General features: G+C 36.9%; 1 protein-coding gene and 1 long non-coding RNA gene across 8 annotated transcripts in view; one reads left to right on the forward strand and one right to left on the reverse strand.

Moving 5' to 3' along the window:
* LOC108001532 (cAMP-specific 3',5'-cyclic phosphodiesterase) overlaps positions 1-23,362 on the reverse strand; it is a 319,149-nt gene that overhangs the window by 293,275 nt on the left and 2,512 nt on the right. For 2 of the 5 annotated variants that reach the window (XM_062078820.1, XM_062078821.1), the window contains one exon: positions 12,346-14,839. The gene's annotated coding sequence lies outside the window, so the exon portion shown is untranslated. Of the gene's footprint in view, positions 1-12,345; positions 14,840-23,362 lie in introns of those variants that run through there. The other 3 variants (XM_062078824.1, XM_062078822.1, XM_062078826.1) reach the window with 2 other exon arrangements.
* Positions 1,579-12,087, forward strand: LOC114578007 (uncharacterized). 3 transcript variants are annotated; one of them, XR_009831008.1, is made up of 4 exons: positions 1,579-1,847; positions 1,940-2,837; positions 10,706-11,038; positions 11,125-12,087. It is a non-coding gene; the product is annotated as an uncharacterized LOC114578007 (long non-coding RNA). The 3 variants fall into 3 exon arrangements; XR_003698564.2 differs by lacking the exons at positions 1,579-1,847; positions 1,940-2,837 and adding an exon at positions 8,025-8,381; XR_009831007.1 differs by lacking the exons at positions 10,706-11,038; positions 11,125-12,087 and having other exon boundaries at positions 1,940-7,583.

Consider the following 23,362-nt stretch of genomic DNA (forward strand, 5'->3'; position numbering starts at 1 on the left):
GAGCCGGATGAGTGGGCGGATTGAACAACGTCAGAGGAGGCTGAGCTATCGCACGCTGAACGACGCTTTTCAACGCCATTATCTCGCAGTTGCACCTGACGCATTCCGTCTCGAGCGGAGCAGCGACATTGTCGGCCGGTAAACGGAGATAACATCAAAAGCTGAACGCGTTTATTTCGCTTTGATGCTCAGAGGCATCAAGGAATTCGAGGAAAATGGGGGATTACGTCAGGATTACGAGATAATTTTACGAGGAATCATTGCTTTCTCCCAGAGATCGAGTCGCAGAGATTATTACGATCTGTTTAACTACGTCGAACATGGGGAATAAATGTTACGAGGAATCGTGCGGAATATACATTTTTTCCAACGATTGGCTCCAACGATAGGAAAGCGATTGCGACGAAAGTTTATCTTTGGCAGCGACAGATGTCTCTGATGCTGATTTCGAGAATGTAGAAATGCTTTTTCATTTCGAAGAAGAAAAAAAGTCTACTCTCTTTTAAAAGAAAGTATCGCGCCCTCGTTTCAGATGTCGCTGTTTGGGCTATCGTATGATAAACCATCAGCCGAATCATTTTCTTTTTTCTCTTTTTCATTCCTCTCTTCGCTTTCAGATGTCGCTGCATATTCGCGTATCCTGGAATCGAAACTAATTTCTTAATATCATCGATCATTTCGTCTTATATATACCTGGAAGAGGAAAAGAGAAATCGAACGGTTGAGAATCCAACGTGGACGCCTTCATCCGTGATCGATTTTTGCCGGCGATATTTTCGACGCGAGCTCGTGACGTGAAGCAACATCAACAGGTTGCATTGCGACGCGAAACAAAAGTGAAGACACGAGAGACCCCGCTGCATTTACCGGTCCAGTATCTTGTGCGCTCGATGGGTGCATTAGCCTGCAATTCATCGAGCGAGGAAGGACCAAGAATAAACTCGTTCGCGGATGAGCGCATGCAAATTGGCATCCGCTCGTTGCCGAAAGAAGCAATAAAAAGAGGGAAAAGGTGATGCATAATATTTCGAGTAATGGACAATACTCAAAAATTGCGGAAAATTTTAGTCAATTTTAAGGGACGATTGATTTATGTCGACGATAAAATTCGCCTCGTACCACCGTGCCAATTAGTTACACCAATGAAATAAATACTTGCACGTCCAGCTCGATTTACGACACGCGGTAAAAGTTATTTTTGAGGCAAGGCTTCGAAAGGCCCGCTCGTATCGTGGAAACTTTCTTAATAAACTTTCCATCACCGAGAAATTCACAGCAAAAGATTAATATTTCTGATCAATCTTCGATATTTGGAAATAAAAAGAAAAATGTACCCCCGAGGAGCGCACACAAGAATAGAATGCGAAAGAAATGTGAACACGCTGCAATAATACCATTATTTCGTAATTCGGTTTAGAAAAGATAAACTGTTGCTTTTCCCGCACCAGAAGTGTAAGAGCCAAGATATTAATAAGAGCTATTTGATTGACAACGCTAGTTACGCCCACCCGCGTCAATCCGCCTTGCTTATTAGACCCGTTGCAGCCCAATATTGCCGCGTGGATATTATGGCTGGGTATGACCTAAATACCGGGGGGGAGGAAGGGGTTCAATCGTCTCTATTTAGTTATGCGATGACGTGGGATTAGGCAAATGATACCATGGATTCATCCTGGCTAGAATATATTAAAATGAGCGAAGCAATCTGACAAGGCTTGCACAAAAGACCGAGATGTTTCTTGGGTCTAGATAGTTAGCTCGGACAGATTTATTTAAGAAAAGTTGGGAGGAGGGTTCAATGATTTTTAATTACGGCTATTGAAATATCGAGAAAGAGGATAGCTTAGGTAAGTTAAAGTCGAGATTGTAAGATTGATTTAATTGAAAAGTGATTGTTGGGTGATTTAGATTTAATAATCGAATTGAACTTTCTATATAGTTTCGATATTAAAAACAATCTTGTAAGATGCAGTGTGGGTCAGATTAGGATAATTCACTTAAGTCAAGTTTGATTGTTGGCTTGGTATACTGGCTCGATAATTGAATTTATCGATGGAGAATGGCTGGAATATCAACCCTCTGGATACCGATGGCTCGGGCTAAACCATAACCGTAACGGGGCTATATCGATCCGCATCTTACATCCTTATGCACCATTTACATGTCACGATTTTTCGAAAAATATAAATAAAGTTTGGAAATTGAGTGGACATGCGTCAGAAGTGACGAAAAATACAGGTATCGCACGATCCAACTAGCGAAGAAAAGGTCGAAATCAAATAACGTTAAATCGCTTTGATGATCTAAATCTAGCTGATCCTAGGTGTCATCAAATAGGATATATAACTTGGCCAACCCGCAAATAAACTTTGCCAATCGATCACCGACCCGATCCGCCTCTTCGGCAAGATACAAAGGATGTCCTAAAGTGGACCTAACCTCTAATCAAAATCCCCTCGAAACCTAACCTCAAAGGAAGGCCGAGAGGGAGCAATTGGATGGATGCGGCGCGCGCGTTCCGCGATCCAAGTGCCATCAAACTGTCAACCCAATAGCCTCAACCTCGAAAAAGAATTTTCACGTGGATATTTGGCCGCCATTTCGCGACTCGATGACGGGATTCGAACCAAGAATTAAATTTGCATTCGTGAATCGATTTCTTTCGAAAGCGGGTATACACAGAGATGTATATACGTAGATGTACGTATCGTGGTGAAAACCAAGTGGCCACAACTTCGATCAACGATCGTCTCCCCCTCCTAGGTTAATTATACGCGATTCGTTTCAGAATTAGACGAGCCACCGAGTTTATAACGCGGAAGGAAAGCACCACCACGGTGAGTCTGGCTAATAATAAGCGACATTTATACGGAATGAGAGTCAGTAGCTTCGACCAAGTAGCTCGCGTTCCACTGAATGTGTATATTCGTCCAGTCACAAATCGTTGGAATAACTCCTCGATAAGATACTTTCGATTGTATTCGTTAGAGGAGGGGGAGTTTGAATCTACTCGAATCGGGGATTTCGTATATATATATATATATATATATGGAATTTAAATCTTTCTCCATCGAAATGGTAAATTCTTTTTTATGTCTTGCAACTTGCGAATTATTGTAAAAATTGATACGATCGAGGTAACCGTTCACGCTTTCATGGGGTATCGTTGATATCGTCGACTTAACCTCTTCCTTCCTCCGTTCTGAAAATATTAATACGATCGCAATAACAATTCAATTTAATTCCCTTTCCGTCGAAAGTATCGACGTTCCTAAAATTAATACACGCTGAAGAATACGATACAAATAATTGATGAGATCCAGAGAAGCACGAACTTTATAATAATCCCTTTATCCTTGCTCGATATTTCTCAACAATTTTCTCGATTCCCTTTGAGAACCAAAACTGAGAACAAACCAAACGAAAAAAGAAATCGACGTAACGTGATTTCTCGAGAGCCGAACTGTTGAGAACTTGTTTAAAGCTGTTGGCGCGTTCGTTACGCGTTTTTCTCGAGATGGAAAAACCAACGTTCTTGGACGAAAAGGGACAAAAAGCTGAGAAGAAGAAAGAAAGAGAGAGAGAGAAAGAAAACGTGACAGGCCTGGGATGGATAAAGCTTAACGTAACGTAACGCAACGTAAATTCGTTGGCGGGAAGAAGAATGGAGGAGAAGGAACAACAGTCGGTTGATAAAAGCGCGACGTAGGAAAGGTGTTACGATTAAAAAACTTTTTTTTTTTTCGCCGTGCGAATAAAAGCCGCGTGTGGAGCCGAGCGAAGTTTAAACAGGAACAAAAAGCTGGTTGTACACCGGGAGAAAAATATCCACTTTAATGCGGGCCGGGGGAAAATTCGATACACGGGGGCAGGGGGAGGAAATGCCGTGGAAAAAATCATATCGTGGAAAAAAAAAGGGGGATGGGAATAATGAAGCTACGTTTTCATTTCTCTTTTCTTTTTTCCTCCCTCCTCCTTTTTTTCTTTTTTGTTTACTCTCGAAATATTCGAGTGTTTCTTCCCAATCGAGGAAGAAAATTGTCCTTTAAATTTTTAAGTGTTGAAGTAGAAAGGGTATTATTGAGTATTATACGTGCGTGTGAGGGAGGAGGGGAGGGGACGAATATAAAAACGAACGAATATAAAATATTCGATTTCGCGCGCTGTTGGAGAAATTATTTTTCGAAAAAAGAAAGAAACGAGTTTTTCACGGTAATTGGTTCGATCGTAGAGTTATCTATTGATGTTTCGATCTTTTTTTTTTTTTTTTTTTGGTTGGAAAACGAATTTTTCGTTCGTGATGGCAGCGACAATTTAATGGAACTCGTTAAAAAACGCAATGAAATTATTAATGGGGGAAAATTTGAAATTGTATTCTATGAAATTTTGTTCCTTTCGTCTCAATATCAATGTCGTGTAGAATATTTTTTCAGAACTTTTCGAAATAATTTGTGATCAAAAGTTGTTTCTATTTTTTATTAAAAAATGAATTTTCTGTACGCTGATTTAATGCAAGTAATTAAAAGACGCAATAAAAAATTTTCATCTTTCTTCCTTTCATTTTAATACATGTCGTGAAGAATATTTTTGTAGAGATGGTCTGTGACCAAGAGTTGTCTCGATGTTTCGATTTTTGATTGAAAAACGAATTTTCTGTTCGCTGATAATTTAATGAAAATGGTTGAAAAAATGTAATGAAAAAATTTTCATCTTTCTTCTTCTTATTTTAATACATGTCGTGAAGAATATTTTTGTAGAGATGGCCTGTGATCAAGAGTTGTCTCAATGTTTCGATTTTTGATTGAAAAACGAATTTTCTGTTCGCTGATAATTTAATGAAAATGGTTGAAAAAAATGTAATGAAAAAATTTTCATCTTTCTTCTTCTTATTTTAATACATATAATTCATCGTGAAAAATATTTTTCCAGAGATGGCCTGTGATCAAGAATTGTCTAGATGTTTCGATTTTTGATTTTTGAAAAACGAATTTTCAGTTCAAGAAAATTACTAATTTAATGGAAATGGTTAAAAGAGGCAATGAAACTATTAATGACAAAATTTGAAATTGCAAAATTTTCTTCCTCTCTTCTGAAATACAATTCAGAATATTTTTCCAAAGTTTCACGAGATGTCCCACGACAAATTTATATGGAGTTATAGCATTCTCTGTATATATAGTTCATACAGAGATGTAAATTATTCAAGGGTGGCGATATCGAAAAGGACGAAGTCTAATCTCACAAAGAGGATTTCTGTACAAGGCTATCGATTGCGCGCAAACTCGCACTGTATCACTTTCAAATTCGAACGAATCATCGTTTTATCTTCAAAATATTACATATATCATCCTCAAAAAAAAAAAAAAAAAAAAAAAATATCCCCTACTAAATTTCAGAATTTCCATTTTCGAGAATATCCTTCAATCTCTCCTTCGCATCTTTATCATCGAAAATTGTTTCCCTCTTTTTCTTCGAAATGACCCGATATCGAGAATCCATTAAAATATGTATATATCTCGGATTTGGCTCGAGCTATAAATAAGAATGTCTCAATTCGGGTAACATGGAGAAAGACACGATATCAATCGATATCTCCCCTACTTAATAATAATGCTTCGATTCGTAATGCTCCCCTTCACCAATTGCACGCTTTGGGAAATGTCATGAAGCTAATAGCCTCGTGCTGACATTTCTTATAATAAAAATCCACGCATCTATCAAAAGATCGATCGACCGTGACGTCACGATAGATCGAAGATCCTCGAAAAAGAAGATGGTAAATTCTCCTCGAGGAAATTTCTCATAACTGTGTGAAACAAAAAAGAAGAAAAAAAAAAAACGAACGACACTTCAATATCCATTTTTCGAACGATTCGAGTTGATTTCGCTTCGATTCGAATTCGCGTCGAAAATTCACGATTCGGTTTTTTATCAGAGCCTCGATAACGAAGAGAGCTCGAAACCAATGTCTCCCGACACTTTGTAACGCGCTTTGCCGGATCGTTGAATATTTTCCATTTTTCGCCAGAATCCATTCTTCCTTTTTTTTTTCTTTCTTTTTCCGGAAATCGAGTTTACTTTACTTTATCCAATGAGCGTCCCCAATAATGGTCTTCCTCCGCTTTTCCATTGGGAAATTTGTTTCGTCGCGCGTCAATCTTGCGACAGAGGATTGGGATTTGATTTGATTCGCCGGTGATTGGCCCCCAGTCAAAGTGGAGTAGCAGCTTCCATGCGTATTTTTTAACGAAAGGCAATTTCAATTTCGAATTTTTTCCTCCCTCTCTATCTCTCTCTCTTTCTCTGTTCGAAACGCGTTATAAATAAGAGAGAGAAAAAAATCTGAAAGGCCGAGCGTTGATTGAAAAAAAAAAGAAAGAAGGAAAGAATGTCAAAGTTGGATCTCGATTATAAGGCGAGAAGAAAATTTAAGGGAAGGCTCGGTTTTTTTCCCCCTTTTTTTTTTCACACGATTAAGCTTTCCGTCATCCATCCCTCGAGGATATCGCGTAAGAGATCGCGACACCGTGATATCGAACCCCCGAGAAGGGTAGAAGAGGAGCCCCTCGTCTTTTTTACATACTAATGGGCGGATATCACCGAATTTCGTTCCGTACACCACCCTGTTACCGTATAAATTATCTTACTCCTCGAAAATCAACTCGAGCACCGTGTAACGGTCGATCGTTTCATCGATAAACAAACGAGCACCGGCTAATGGCGACGCTCCCCAGAGGGTTCTTTTCTTCCCTTCGAGGGGGGACTAGCTCGAGAGATAGCTCTATTGAAATTCTCTTCATGAAGGGAATTTTCCTTTTTGGATTCCTCTTTGGAAAGTTTGATCCCTGATGACGTGGAAATTTTTTCTTAACTGAAGTTTAAAGGATCTTAAATAAACTTTAAATAAAGGTATCGACTAAAATTCGTTTAAGATTTAATTTTTTATAAATTTCAAGCTCACTTTCATTTTTGGAAATTATTAAATTTGTTAAAATAATTTGAATTAAAAATATGATATCCAAGGTTTATAATTTTAAATTGTTCGTTTACTTTAAAAATTATAAAAAATCTTTAAATTGTTATAAATTAGGTTTCTAATAAAAATATTCATCCTTTGGGTAAATAAAATTTTAAATTTACTACTCGATCTTTTCCACGAAAGATTTCAAAGAAAGATTTTTTTATTAGATTAAAGTTTTCAATCTAGAAACACTTTCCAATATTTCTACTTAAATGGGCGAATTTCTACACTCTTTAAAACAATTTCCAATTAAAAAAATTATTTTAAATTCACTTTTAAACCCTTCTTCAAATTTATCCTCAAGGATTTTAAATAAACCTTAAATAAAGATATCGACTAAAATTCGTTTAAGATTTAATTTTTTATAAATTTCAATCTCACTTTCACTTTTGGAAATTATTAAATTTGTTAAAATAATTTGAATTAAAAATATGATACCCAAGGTTTATAATTTTAAAGTGTTCGTTTACTTAAAAACTTTACTTAAAAATTGTATAAAAAATCTTTAAATTGTTATAAATTAGGTTTCTAATAAAAATATTCATCCTTTGGATAAATAAAATTTTAAATTTACTACTCGACCTTTTCCAAGAAAGATTTGAAAGAAAGATTTTTTTATTAGATTAAAGTTTTCAATCTAAAAACACTTTCTAATATTTCTACTTAAATGGAATTACACTCTTTAAAACAATTTCCAATTAAAAAAATTATTTTAAATTCACTTTTAAACCCTTCTTCAAATTTATCCTCAAATGGATCCTAAAAACTCTTAAACACAAAATACGATCTCTAAAGAAACAGAAGTTCGTTCTCGAAACTGCACAGAATCGAATTCCTTAAATTTTATCCCTTCCTATGACTCGAATGCACGTGGAGTGGAAGCTATTCGAAGAATTTCGACTACGGGGAATGGAGGGGAATTACGACTCGTCGAAAATTTTCATTTCAAACCTCGTTAAAATCTCATTAAAAAATCGTTAAACCACGGCGAAGATCGTTCCTGATCCTAATTTAGCTCACTCGTATCATCCTCTCTCGACAATAAATACGGTCTCGTTCGATTTCTGGGGACCATGGAAGATGTCTCGGTAATCCAATATGTTTTGTTCGATATCCGATGTCGATAACCATTAACGCAAAACCGATACCGGATCATCATTAGTGTCTGGTCGATACGGGAGGGAGGCGAATACGCCATAATCAGGGCTAAGCAAGCAATATCGAACAGGCCATTTCAACCTGGATCTAAACAACAGCGTGTACACCGTTACATGACATTGAGTGAAAACGTTGAAGGATGAAGGGGAGAGGAACCTTGATTGCGACGATTTCAACGGTGACGATGGATCGTCATTGAATGGTGAGATCGTGAAGAAGTTGATCGTTTTCAAAATTTTTTCCATTACTATTGCAATAAATGATGAAAATTCTTTAGGATTTATAGATCGAAAGAAAATTCTTTTGTGAATAGGTTAATTTGCAACTTAGCGTTGCTTTTTTGTGAAACGATGAAAATGTTGATAACATTGAATTAAAGATTCCATGGAAAATTCTTTAGGATTTATAAATCAAAAAATTCTTTCATGAATAGGTTAATAATATGAACTTATCCTCGCTTTTTTGTGAAACGATGAAAATGTTGATAAATGTTGATAATGTTGGATTAAAGATTCCATGGAAAATTCTTTAGGATTTATTGATCAAAAGATATTCTTCTATGAATAGATTAATATGAATAAGTAACTTATCATTGCTCTTTTGTGAAACGATAAAAATGTTGATAAATGTTGATAACGTTGAATTAGAGATTCTATGGGAAATTCTTTAGAATTATCAAACGATATTTTTTTGTGAATAGGTAACTTATCATTGCTCTTTTGTGGAACGATGAAAATGTTGATAACATTGGATTAAGAATTCCATAAAAATCCAGTCGATTTTAATATATCTCTATAATTGTTTCCAAAATTTATCTATGATAATAAATGATGAAAATTCTTTAGGATTTATAGATGAAAAGATATTCTTTTACGAAGATTAATATAAATAAGTAACTTATTATTGCTCTTTTGTGAAACGATGAAAATGTTGACAAATGTTGATAAATGTTGATAACATTGAATTAAAGATTCCATGGAAAATTCTTTAGAATTTTATATAGATCAAAATATATTCTTTTATGAATAGCTTATTTATTATGTAACTTATTTTGTATCATGATTTTATATTTTATATTTTTGTGAAACAATGCAAATATTGATAACATTGAATTAAGGATTCCATGGAAACTTAATCGATTTGAGGGATTTAAAATTACTCTTGATCCCGAGTGGCTGAATATCGAATCTCTTTAAAATCTCTATCCTTTTTTGTATTAAGATCCTGCTTCGTAAAAACATCCTTCTTTTGGAAGAAGCTTTTTTCAAATAGTTTCGCATCCTCTTTGTTGTCATTTTTCTAGACTATATAAGAATATTCTTACCTAACTTTTTCCTCCAGAATTATTTACGTCCGTTACATAAAGAAATATTTCAAAAATTGGAAATTTACATAACACACAGAATTAATCTCGTAATGGATTAATTAATTAAATAATCACTCGACTTCTTATCGCGCCAGTTCAATGGAGGACATGACATTTTCATAAATACGCCAATCAATTGTCAAATGTTCCGTTCTAATCAAATCCGTTTTGGATCAAATCGAATATTTTATTTAAAGCAACGTTGTCTCGATGTTGTTCGATATACACTTTACATAGAAAAATGATTTCATATAAATTTCAAGGAAACGTTAAAAACTTCGATAAATCGCGTCCCAAAAAATATTTATCCAACTCATGCCTCGAAAGATTCTTCCACGAATATTTTTCCATTAATTTATTATTTTCTTGCCTCGATATTAAAATTCGTTCTCTCGATATTTCTGAATTTGAATTTTCCAAACGGAACAAGTTTTTTTCCAAAATTCCAATTTTTCCTCAAAGAACACACTTGGCAAATAGCAATGTAGCAAGAATATAAAACGTGGAATAGAAAATCTGGTATCATCGAAAGAGGTATATCCTTGTCAAAGAACATCGAATTTCAGGGAGGAGCATCCGGGCAGACAAAGGGAGACAGATTCCCTTCTATCAATAAACCACATTTCAAATTTGAAAATCCCTTTCACCCTTTGAAAGATTAATTCACCCTCTTGACACACCACTCTAAATAATTCATCGAAATATACACGACTCGATATCTTACAGCTCACCGAAGAAATTTTAAGAATCCTGTAAAGAATTCCATTCTTTGAATCGATATTCCAAACTTGGAAGTTGGAACGTCAGAGGAATAGGAATAAAAATGTGTGGCGAAAGAAGAGAGAAAAAATTGTGGTTTATCTTTCCGGATCACGGATAACCAATTTTATTATTGGAATTTGACATTCTTTCCGATTTTCCATTAAATTTATTATCAAATTTTTGTACAAGGATCGAACAATACAACAAATATCTTTCATAAACGTAATACAATATTGCCCAATAGAATGAAATTTTTCTTCGGTATTTACTTGAATATTTCGAGTTTCTGATTCGAGAGGGCACCACCATCGATCATTCTTCCCCCAAATCCATATCGTAATTCAAACTTGCTCCATTTTCGATCCGTTCTCATACACGATCCTCTTTCTTATTTCCAGAGCGTGAATAGAAAAAGAAGAAAAATGAAGAAACTTTCTAAAGGAAAGATACTAAATACTGCTTAAAAGAAATTTTCCATGTTCAATATAGAAATATAGACATATGAACAGTTGGACCAAATTTATCGTTCCCAGAGCGTGAGTAGAAAAAAAAAAAGAAGAAAGTTTCTGAAAAAGTATTAACTGGTTAAAAGGAATTCCCGATGTTGAAGAAATATATGATATGTGAACAGTTTGGAGAAAATTTATCAGATTGAATCCATTTTCTTCAAAAAAAAAAAAAATACCATCGACTTCAAACGGTTCCTATTTCATCGTATTATTAATTCTCAAGTAAGTAAGTGACGAGTAAATTATGAGAGGTTCAAGTGGAGGGGAAGTCACCTAGGCGACGATTACATAAAGATGCCCCTATCTAGATCCCAGAATCACGATTCAGAGCAGATTGAATTGCCTCTGTCACCGTGAGTCTCGTGGCATGATGTGGATTGGAGGATCGTTAAAGACTCGCTTGCGTCGATTTCTCGATGATATATCGAGTTTCTTGGTTGATAGAAGAAATGTCGAAGGGTCGTTGAAACGGGGAGCAATCCAATAAGAGATTATTCACACGATCGATGCTGGAGGATGAAAAGAACCCAATTTCTTTGGTATTAATCTCGTTTCACAGCAATAAGAAAATCGAAATCTTGCAATCTAGATATATCTAATAGATTTCTCGAGATGATTGATAAATTAATAATAAAAAAAAAAAAGAAACAAGGACAATGGTGAGATATATTTTTCCATTCGATCGAAATGAATCGTCTGTGCATTAGAAAACACACATTGAGTTAATATTCACTTTATTACTTTGACTCTGATAATGATAAAATCGAATAAAACTTTTTCCTTCTTCCTCTTCTTTTTTTTCTTTTTGCAATCCCTGCAAAGGTGGGATAGATAAAAAGTCTTGGAAGAAATGGAAAAAGCGAGAAACTCGAGAAAGAGTTTCCATTCTTTCCTGTCAAGTCGATGGAGAATGGGGAAGGTTGAAAAGGAGAATCTTGAAAAGGAGACAAGCACTCGGATACGTATGACCCAAAAGGGAAAGTTCGTCCACCTAAAGACAGTTACGGCAGCAACAGATGTCTGAAACTTTTACCTTTAGAACGACTATGCATAATTTTGCGTCATTGAATACGAGTGAAATTTCGCGGAGAAGATGGACAAACAAGGAATATTATTTCGATCTCGGACGCTCGATTATAATCGTATAATGAAATTAATTTTACTCGTTTCAAATTCGTTCGATATAATTTCGACATCTGTATTCGCCGTATCCCACATCGAGTTTAATTAACACTTGAAATAAACTTCAACTGTTTTTTCTTTTATCGCTCAATCCGTATCCATTCTGGCTCTACTTTTTCCTCTCTCTTTCCATTTCATTCATAGAATAAAGGATAAATATTATTATTTTCAACAAATCGAAGAGAAAATATATATATATATAAAAAGTCTCAAGTAATCTTTGTTTTCGATTATCAAGATCGAAAGAAAGAAAGGGAAGAGAATGAAAAGTGGCCGGAACGCGGATCGACGCTTATTTCGATCGCGTTCAGCGATCGATATCGGGCAGAAGGGCCCATTGCACTCACCTTTCCTTGGTGTTTCGGCCGTCTTCATCGTCCTCCTCCTCGATATCGTGCAGCCTGGGGCTCAACCGATGCTGGGTCCCACCTTCCTTGGCGTACTCCTCCTCCTCCCCCCTCTGCTCGATCCCCTTTTCGTCCTCGAGATCGTCCAGATCCTCGTCGAGGTTGCTCAGAGGCGCCAACTCGCCCCCCCTCAGCGCGGACCCCTTATTCTGCTGCTGTTTCTGTTGCTGTTGCTGGTACTGTTGCTGCTGCTGCTTATCCTTCTCCTGTTGCTGCTGCTGTTGATGATGCTGCAGCAGATGCTGGCTCTGCTGCTGCTGCTGCTGCTGCTGGCACTTGTGGCCGATGGAACCCTTCTTAGCCTCGGGGGTGGCCCCCGAGACAGCTGCACCACCCCCACCCCCGCCGCCACTGGCGCACGGCAGGCAGCAAGACCACGCGCCCCCCACCTCGACACCCTAGCGCCACTCAGCGTCAAAACATCCAGGGCCGGTTACACCAGGCTCATCCACGACTCTTCCCTTCTTCTTCTTCACTCGTCGGATGATAAACGAATCCCCAACCCGTGTATATGGGCTACGGGCTACATCGCTTTCCCATTTGTCCAGAAGGTGTCCAGAGGGAAAGTTGCTGCGAAGAATCTACGAGAGTCGAGAATTTTTTCTTCCGCTTGTTTGTTTCGCTCTGTTTTATTGTTTAACTTTTTTCTTAGAGCGGTGGTGGGACGAGTGTGATAGTTTCAGAGGCCTGGGAGAGCAAAATCCCACGAGTTGCCAAGCGACGATTAATAGGCTGAGTCGGATTTGGCCTTTGAAAAAATTTACCAAGAGGAGTTGGTTTTGACCAGCTCGGATTCTTTGAGAATTCCTTGTCTAGAATTTATAAAAGTATCGTTATATCGTTTGAAATGGGTTAGAAATTCGGTGGCGAGGATGGTTTTTGGTTCGAAAAAGTTGTCTAGAAGTTGTTGAGCCCCTCGAAAGTCGAGATCCAACATCTATTCTCTTAAATATCTGTATAGAAATGATCCTAGTTTAGTTTAGTTTAGTCGATCTGGCCTCGATTCGAGGATATCTTTCGATTGTCTCGAACGATTATTTAATTTAAGTTATAGCGTTTCCAGTTGCTTCCTTACTTTCACGGCGATGGTTTTTTTGAATACCGTTCAGATATTCTCAGTTTATTCGACTGGGATAATTTGAAAAGTTTCCTTTCGGATTAGAGCTGATAAGCCGCGAGAATCCCTCCTTTTCAACCCCTTCAACTCGATACCTCGATAAAGGGGGTTGCCGGATTCGAAGTTAATCGAATTATTTTCAACCTCTTTTCTTCTCTTATCGATTTCTTATCCCACCTGTGCTCCTCGACGACCAACTTTTCGGAATATTCCGTTTTCTTTTTTCATCGAACCGATGATTAAGGCGAGAACTCGAAGTACGAAGTAGGGATGGACGATGAAAATTTGATATAATATAGGCCTTTGCTCTCAATTCGCGTACAAAATTCTCGATGAAGGCGCCAGACTCCTAAGACTCCTCGAACCAATTCTTCTTTCTCACGATCGATCCATTAACGAGCTTGCACTTCACAATCGGAACAATTTTCAACACTGTTCTTTCACTGATCTTCCCGAGAGAGGAGAGATCCCTGGCTTGGGGATTGCGAGAGATTATCGAAACCTGTGAACACGATCGGCACACCACGATTTTCACCTTCTACCGTATTACTTCCTACAATTGTTTCTCTATCTCGTGCTCCCGGTTAACACGAAAAAGAGAGAAAAAAAAAGAAAAGAACGTCATAAGAGGAAAAGAAGATTTTTTCGAGTAGAGAGATTCACTCGATCAAACGACACTCGCACGAATTCGAATTATTCCTCCTCCTCCTCCTCCTCCTCCTCTTCTTCTTCTTCTTCTTCTTCTTTTTAAAGCGAGGTTATCAGTGTATATAGGCGTAATCTCGAAACTAAACCGCCAGTTTAAAGCCAGCCACGTGCTAGAAAACGATATCGATTCCCTCCAACAACTACTACTACTACTACCAGTACTACTGCATCCTTTTCACCGCTCGTTAATCGCCTCCCCTTCTCCTCTCTCCATCGATTTTCCAAACTCGATCGAACAGCTCTCGCCCCCTGGCTATATATCGGTCTCCCCCGTCCCCCCTGCCCGATAAATCTTTTCAACTGAACAGCCTCCGACGGATCCTGATTCCATCACGAAACCTCAAACTTTTCCAACGGTCGTTCATCGCACGGATTGATTCTTCTTGAGAAGGAGAGCGGCCCGGCTCGGTGGTTGTCACGTTTGGCACGAGAGAATTGCCAGATAGAAAGAAAGATTTCGTGCGTGCGCGGGATGATCCGAAGCTTTCGGCTTTCAGGTTCGAAGAGAAGGAGAAGATCCTTGGCTGATTGGTGTTCTCGCGCGAATGTGCGACGGGAACTGATTGTCGATAGTGGAAGGGGTCGCTCCTTTCGAGAAGCATCCGCTCTCTGCAAAGTATCGCCTGTCAGATTGTGCGCGAATGCACAACGCGTGGAAAGAGAAAGAGATGGCGGAGAGACGACGAGTTCCGATCAGTCGGGACAGTCAACTTTGAGTCAACGATCAATGTTGTCGATCATTAATTTTTTGGGGTAATTTTAAATCTCTCGAAAGTTATTTTCTTTATTTTTTTATTTTTCTTATTCGAAAAGTTTTCAAATCGAAAATATCGATCAACCTGGAACTTAATGTTATCGATCACTATTTTTGATAAATTTTAAAACTTTCAAAAGTTATTTCCTTCATTTCTTTATTTTTCTTATTCGAAAAGTTTTCAAATTAACCTGAAACTTAATGTTATCGATCACTATTTTTGGTTAATTTTAAAACTCTCAAAAATTATTTCCTTCATTTTTTTATTTTTCTTATTCAAAAAGTTTTCAAATCGATCAATATGAAACTTAATGTTATCGATCACTATTTTTGATAAATTTTAAAACTTTCAAAAGTTATTTCCTTCATTTTTTTTATTTTTCTTATTCGAAAAGTTTTCAAATCGAAAATATCAATCAATTTGGAAGTTAATATTATCGATCACTATTTTCGGTTAATCTTAAAACTCTCAAAAGTTATTTCCTCCATTTTTATTTTTCTTATTCTAAAACTTTTCAAATTAATCTGGTACTTAATGTTATCGATCACTATTTTTGGTTAATTTTAAAACTCTCAAAAATTATTTCCTTCATTTTTTTATTTTTCTTATTCAAAAAGTTTTCAAATCGATCAATATGAAACTTAATGTTATCGATCACTATTTTTGATAAATTTAAAAATTTTCAAAAATAATTTTTTTCATTTTTTTATTTTTCTTAAAGTTTCGAAAAGTTTTTAAATCAAAAATATCGATCACTATTCTTGGTTAATTTTAAATCTTTCAAAAGTTATTTCCTTCGTTTTTTTATTTTTCTTACTCGAAAAGTTTTCAAATCGAAAACTATCAACCTGCAGCTTAACAAACTTAACCCCATCACGCGTCACACAGTTTCGTCCTCGTTCGGTTTGAAAATTGCCGATTCCGCGGCATTTGATCTTAGAGGGTTGAGATTTTGAGGATGGCGTAGGCGAGATGTTCAATTTCCTGGGAAATTTCTTAGAGAAAATCTGCTCGAAAATCTACGCCCGGGTAAATGGTTTCTGAAATATCGATTTCTCCCAGATTAATATCGAATTCGCGGGCGGAACGGTTCGATTTCCTGCTTGAAAGAGCATCGAATATTAGATGAAAATCCGATGAATCATTCAAACGAATATATCTATACTTTTCAAAAAATATACACGTCCTCGCGATGTCTATATTTATTCTACTTTATCCAAATTTATATCCAACAAATCGAATATCGTTTGTTGAACGAATATAGCTCGTAATATCGAAGTAGAATTATCATCATAGATGGTATAACAATCTCGAGAATCATTTTCCACAAACTTTTCCTATCGAAATGGCCGTATTCGTTTCGATCGAAAAAGGAAAGATAATTCATCGAAAATAGATTTATATAACGTTCTTTGTTACGATACGATGCATGGCGACAATGCACGCCATGCTGCTCCTCCTCTTCGTTGAGAGATCATTTTTTCGAAATCCTGATTCTTCACGCAACGATATTCGGGGATATAAATAACCAGACTACTAATGCATCTGTATCGTGATGAAATATATCCAAGTTTCTTCCTTTTTTTATACGTAACAATAAATAATTCAATAGCTCGTTTCGAGCTATTCTCAAAAACTGTCCAAAATATATATAAAAATTTTGTATTATCTTCAAGCTTTTATCTAGGGAAGATTAGAAGAAAATTCGATTAAAGTGATCTTCCTTTTTCCCGCTCGTTTTATCGCGCTCGTTTCGATAAATTGCAAGCATTGCAATCACTGACAATTTGAACGTTTATCCTTTGGATAATGTTTTAGAATGTTTAGCGCGAAGAAGGTCGTAAATAAGCGAGTTGTCGTAATCTAAAAAAAAAAATAGCATAAACGCGTGACACGACGAGGCTATATATCGAAGCAATCAACCGGGTCGAGGCTGGAATTTTTAATTTTCTCGCAATCTGCGTCCAGTTTTTATTAACCATTAGCCCGCAAATTGGTCGGGAACCTCTTTTTAGATCGTGATTGGCTGTGGTTCTCTCCCTCCCCTTCCCCCTCCAACCCTCCCTCGTTACTATAGAACTTCTTCAATTTTGCCGGTGAGTGAAAAAAAGAGAGGAGAGACGGAGAGAGAGAGAGAGAGAGAGAGAGAAAAAAAGTTTAAAAAAAAGAAGAAGAAATGAAGAGAGTTGCCAGGAAATTGGATCTACAAAGGACAGAGAAGAAGCGTCAAGAGTGAAGAAATTTCGTGAAACTCGAAATCTCGTCGGGAAACGAGAAATTCTTGCGGGGCCATGGAAACAAGACTTAAAGTGGGATGACGTTGAACAATCCAAGCATCGTTTCCAAGTATACGATACTTTATCCATACGAATCATCCGTGGATGGATTTTTATTAAAATTGTTACAATTTCTTTTTTTTTTTTCTTTTTCCTTTCCTTTACAAATTTTTCTTCGAAAGAATATTTTTAGACGAGACGATTTAAATATAAATTCTAGGAAATTTAGATTCGTTTCCAATTTAATTCTTCTTTCTTTCTTCTTTCTTGTTAATTATTAAAAATTATTTTAAAAATCTTACAACGTCACTTCACTTTTTGTAATTTCACTTTGGATTTAATGTGAAATTTTTTTTAAAATATACCATTGCTTGAAAAAAGAAAAAATATTCTCTCTCTCTCTCTTTTTCACGATAATAAACATAATTCGATAGAGGCAAATAGCTTTAATTAAAATAACAATATCTCTCTGGAACTGCATCATAGAGATTTAGATTCAAAGATTGAGGTTCAAAATGAAAGAAAAAAATATTCATCGAGATAAATCAAATAATACAAAATCCGCAAGGTTGCAAAGCTCGAACCCGGAAATTACAAGTTTCGAGATGAGCGGAAACCGCGAATTAATCCCACGAGGACAGAATCTGGAACGAGGTAGAATACTTCAATTAAGGGTAACTTGTTCAATTAAGAGTAAAATTTTTACAGATTTTTCACGATTTCATTGAAAGGATAGATCTTTGTATAATGAATATGAGAATAAATAGAAACTTTATCTTTATTCAAAACGTATTGGAAAGAAAAGCTTAATGCTTATTCACATTTATCGCCTCCCTATCTTGTTTTCTCACTTATTCCTGCCGGAACGAGCATAAATAGATTCTCAGAAGACAAGTTTGCTTAATTATTCTTCAAAGAACGCGATTATCAGTTTCGATTCAATATTACAAAACGTCTCTCTCGAACTGCATCAGATGGAGATTCAAAGACTCAACATGAAAGACAAAGAGTGGAGATAATAACGACAATGACAAATTGTCCGACGAATATCCAGAGAATCGAGATCTATATTTCTCCAAGAATAACGATCTATCGAACATTGCAAAACCATTTCTTATCATTTTCAAACTTACCCCCAGACCTGTGAAAACTCAACAACTAAATACTTGCGATAATTCTGTCAAACTATGTTCTATTGAAGTATAATTATCACATATGGGATCGTTGCTTGAAAATTAAAAAGAGCCCCATGTGTTATTTCCCTGCTCGCAATCTAATCATCCTCGAAACGGAGGATCCTCGCGCGTATCCTCAGAGAAGGGAACAATCCCTTCGCGTAAGAGACGTTTCCATTTTCTTTCGAATCCGATTAAAGGCTTCCGCGTATCGAATAAACGGGAAATTGAGTTGCGTCTTCGGGCGACACTTTCTTCTCGTCTGCCCCGGCCAATAAAACCTGTCAGCCTGCCTCTGATTAATTTCTCTTTTAAACTTTTATTTAATTTCGATCCTCGGATATCGATAACCACGTTAACCACCGATATTCAGGGGTGGGTATCGAGAGGAGCGCGAATCGATTCGTTTTTTAAAAAAAAGAAGAGAGAAAAAATTTTTTCACCCCCTCTCCTCTTTTTTTAAAAAAAAAACTTCCGTTACGTTGAGTCATTTTCTCGAAACAATATATTCTTACACGCAAATCGATTCTTTAATTTTTCTTTAATCACGAACGCGATGGACGATAATAAAGATTCTTTTTCCTCCCCTCCCTTTCCCCTCATCTTCCCCCCGCGAGAAGATTATACAAATTTTCCCCCTCGAATCAAGTTGAAAAGTAATTTTCAATTTTACTTGGAGCAGTCGGCGGGCAAAGAGGGATAATCTCGCTTCGAGCGAATACCGGCTCGAAATTGGGAGAAATTAACTTTATTTGCGCGAGACGTAGGTCAAAGTTCAGCTCGCGAAAAGGGGGATACATCGCGACTTGTGATTAGCCAGTGTCAAGGTTCGAACGGTTAACTGGGCTAATTGGTTACACACAGTGTGTGTGAATGCGTGTAAAAACGCTTCGTTTCCGCGTCTTCTTCCAGATGGTGCCAGCTGAGCGTCACGTGACTAATTAATTTGTGTACCTGTATACACGTCGGTGGACAATTCATCTCGCCCGTTGCCACGGGAAATATTAATTCCCTTCCTTTTGGGCTAATTGTCAGCGAACCATTTCACGAGTTGATTCGAGCTTGCTGATCGAAAGGAGGATCTCTTCTTTTCGAAGAGAGATGGATTCTTTTTCGACGAACGAGTGTAAAAATTTCGAATGGATGGAAAAGGATGGTCGAAAGGTAGAGTTGTAATTTTATAGGGGAAAATGAAAGTGGAGAAAGTGAGGATGCAATTTTTTCTAGGCAAATTGTTAAATGAAAAAATTTTAATCGCAATTTAATTTAGTTTTTCTTTTTTTTGACAATCGTTGAATAATTATCGTTCATCCTTGATGATTATTTCACGTCTCGAAGGATATTTCTCGAAAGATGTTTCGAATGGGAAGAAAATTGTATCAATGTGTGTTTCATAACTTTTTCGTAACTCGTAGAAAAATATTTTCGTTCCCCGCAAAATCTGTCGCAAATCTGTAAAACTTTAGAAATATCAGTAAAATATTTGAAAGAGTCGGTTTCTTTAAAGAACAGAGTGAAAAGTTTGTTTAGATAATACGTTTCGAGAAATCATAAAATCTTTCGTTTCAATTATCTTTCACTTCGAAGATACATCAAAAAACTCTTCCCCCTTCTTCCTCTTTTCTCAAATCCCCTCTTTTCGATTCATCCCCGATAATAATTTCAATTTCGTTCCTCTTTATTTATCACACCAACTATTCAATTAAACAGACTCGTATTTCCAACTGATTCCGTTTAACTATGATTGAAAAAGAAAAAAGGAAAAAAATAGGTTCATCGATCAGATCGGGAAAAAAAACATTTGCTTTCCCTCTTTAATCAACTTCAAAGCTATTTCGATTATTTCTACCCCAAATAATCACAGTTTCGATTCTAGATTGTTTCCAACCTATCCTTTAGTTTTAATTGAAAATAAAAAGAAAAAAAAATATCGTGAAAAAAGAGCGAAACTCAGAGAGAAGCTCGTTGGAAGGGGTTGTTGTTTCACGATCACCCGATCATCCTAATCTATCGCGATTTTAATTCGACGAATCGTTATTTTTTTTTTTTTTTTATTTATTTTTCGTTCATCCTCTTCCCTCGTTTACATTTGGCAGGAATAAGAAGGGGCTGATAAAAGGCGATTCCTATTCAAGGTTTCTCAATTAAGAAGGCCCGGTGGCCGCCTCTGTTCACGATGAAAGACCCACTCGCAATTAAGCTTGCGATGCGCGATGTTTTCTTGTTCGACCAACCCAAGTGTCGTTGATAAATTGAATGAGAAACGAGCGGCTTTTCTTCTTGTCGGAATGTCCTATGCGCCTCCTTTAATTTAAAAATATATCATCGAATGGAAATTCCTTTTCGTTTTTGTTCGAAAGAGGGAGAAACATTTGCGAAGGGCACAAATGTTTCTTCCTTTTTCCCTATAATCTCCTCTACTCTAATTTAATTCATTATTTTTTATTATTACAGTTCGATTGAAATCGAGATTCGATTCGATCAAGAAGGAAATAGGTCGGTCCATTGACGATTCTCTTTGATAATCGTGGATAATTTTATTTTGCATCAGGTTGTTAATCATCCTGGCGGTGAAAATTAATTGACACAGGTGCCAGAGGTTAACAATCGATGATCGCCTGTGGCCGTAATCGTCGATCCCCTCCTAATTGATGATGGAAACTGAGACAACAAAGTTGTCGAAAACAAGTGATATACAAGGGAAATTTATTTAAATTTCTCTTCGAATTCCCAAGAAAATTCCCTCTCTCCTTTTTTTTAATTTCAATTAATCGTAACGCGGCGGACAAAGATCGGTTCGTAAAAAAAACTGGACGAAAAGCGAAATGGAATAAAATTTCCTTTGTCCTCGAGTCAAATGAATATTCATATTCATATTCATAGGTCGAGAGTTCGCCCACCCCCCATAAATCTTCGAAAATCGATATCCTCGAGAAAGGATAAGCTTTCGGATAAGCTTTTTCTTTAGATAAGCTTCACCTTCGATTAAGCGAGGAATTTCACCTCGCCTGCAATAAATAACCGTTTAATTTACGACAAATTGATGAATCCACGGCCCCTTCCTCGCCCCTCCTCGTTAAAATACCTTTTCCACTCGATCTTTTCCACCCCCTTTACCCGTCGTCCGCCATTCGATAAATTTCGTGAATCCGGCCGTTAATGAAACGAAAAGAAAGCTTGAATACGAGCTCGCGGCTCGCCGGAAGCCGGTGAAGGCAGCCAGCTTCCGGCGCAGGTTTTTCTTCTTTCTCTTTCCTTTCTCCTTTTTTTCCCCCATCGAGGCAGACAGACTTTTCGTTCGTTCGACCGTAAACGCGATTTATCGCGGCAGCTACGATGAATTCTCTTTTCTTTTTCCCTTTCTCTCCCCCCATTCCGTATTTCCCGCCATTTTCCTCTTTACGAATACGTATATATTTCTCCCCGCGGAGGGAAAACGACTGTGAAAACGCGAAAAAAAGGGGGGAAAATAGAAGAATATCCTTTGATACGTGGAAAAGAAGTAAGAAATTTAATTTCGATGAAAGATTTCGTGAAAAAGGTAGTGGTCTCCTTTTGCCCGACCATGAACGATCTTCTTCCACTCGATGAGTGGAATGGGTGGAGGGAGGGGGCGGGTTACAGTCAATCTATAATCCTATAACACGATTAATCCGCCCCGTGTTGTATCGAAATCGTGTTAAGCGAGCTAATACCAATCAGAGGAATGTCAACAAAAACATTGCGATATTCGTGTCGAACGTCGAGTTGTCTATTATTGCGAGATTCTCGCAATTTTTCCAATTGTCGTCTTTCGATCTTCTAAATTTATTTTTTTAGCAAAAGGATTGGATCAGATCGGTGGCATGCAAATATATTTCCAGATTAATGAATCTCGTTCGAATGACGAATTTCGTTTAATTTTCTGAAGAAGAAAAAATTTCGAATGAATTTCGAATATCTTCAGAAATCTTGAGATGAAGGAAAAATTAATAGAAATATGGGATTGATAGTAATTTTACACAAAATCACCAAAAATGGTCCGACAAAATGTTAATATCAAGTAATACTCCATGAAGTACTTTCTAAGTAATCTAATTAACACTGCTTGTTTAATAAATTTATCGTGACTACAAATTGATGAATCATTTTCAAATTTTACTTAGACAAGTATACTTTCACGCGTATATTTCGTAAATTCAATTATTCTCTAAATTCAAAGTAATAACTCGATTAACGATCTTCTCGTGTAAAATAGAACCTCGATTTCGAGATTAATAAAAGCTTCTTTCGAAAGAAGACACGTTCTGAAGGAAGAGAGAGAAAAGAAAATTTCCTTCCTCTTTCGTAGGATCGATAAATCGTCAAATTTAAAATAAAAACTTTGTTCAACAATCTTTTCTTTCGTTGCATCTGAAAGGAGAATGAAAAGTTCCTCGTTCCAGTTAATAATCACGGGGCTGTCTCCAATAAACGCCTGTCACCCTGGATATTTCTGTTCGAACATCATCCTGAAAGCACGTGCAGCCTTTCGAAGATGGGATCGGATTTCCTTCGAATTTAAACAATGCGAAAAACCAAGTGGATGGAAAACGACTCGTCTCTTTCTCTCCCCCTCTCTCTCTCTCTCTTTGTTTCCTTGTCGAATCTTTCGATGCGTGACGCGATTCGACTCTATTTATCAAACTTCTCCACGCGATCGTGTTCGATAATATCCGAAGAAATCGAGCGATTTTAGCCGTGGAAAGCGATAACACGTTTGCGCCGCTCTCTTGCCTCGTGCGTCAAAGGATATTGTTGCAACGATAAAGCGAGGATTGTTTAATTCATGCCGACAGTTTTTCCCGAAGAAAGATTTTCGTTATTCGTTCCAGTCGAATTGAGAATTCCATCTTCTTTGTGACTTTATTTTTTAATTTTATTTTTGGTTTCGCAAATTAAAATTGA

This window comes from Apis cerana, linkage group LG8, assembly GCF_029169275.1.
Source record: "Apis cerana isolate GH-2021 linkage group LG8, AcerK_1.0, whole genome shotgun sequence".
Lineage (NCBI taxonomy): Eukaryota > Metazoa > Arthropoda > Insecta > Hymenoptera > Apidae > Apis > Apis cerana.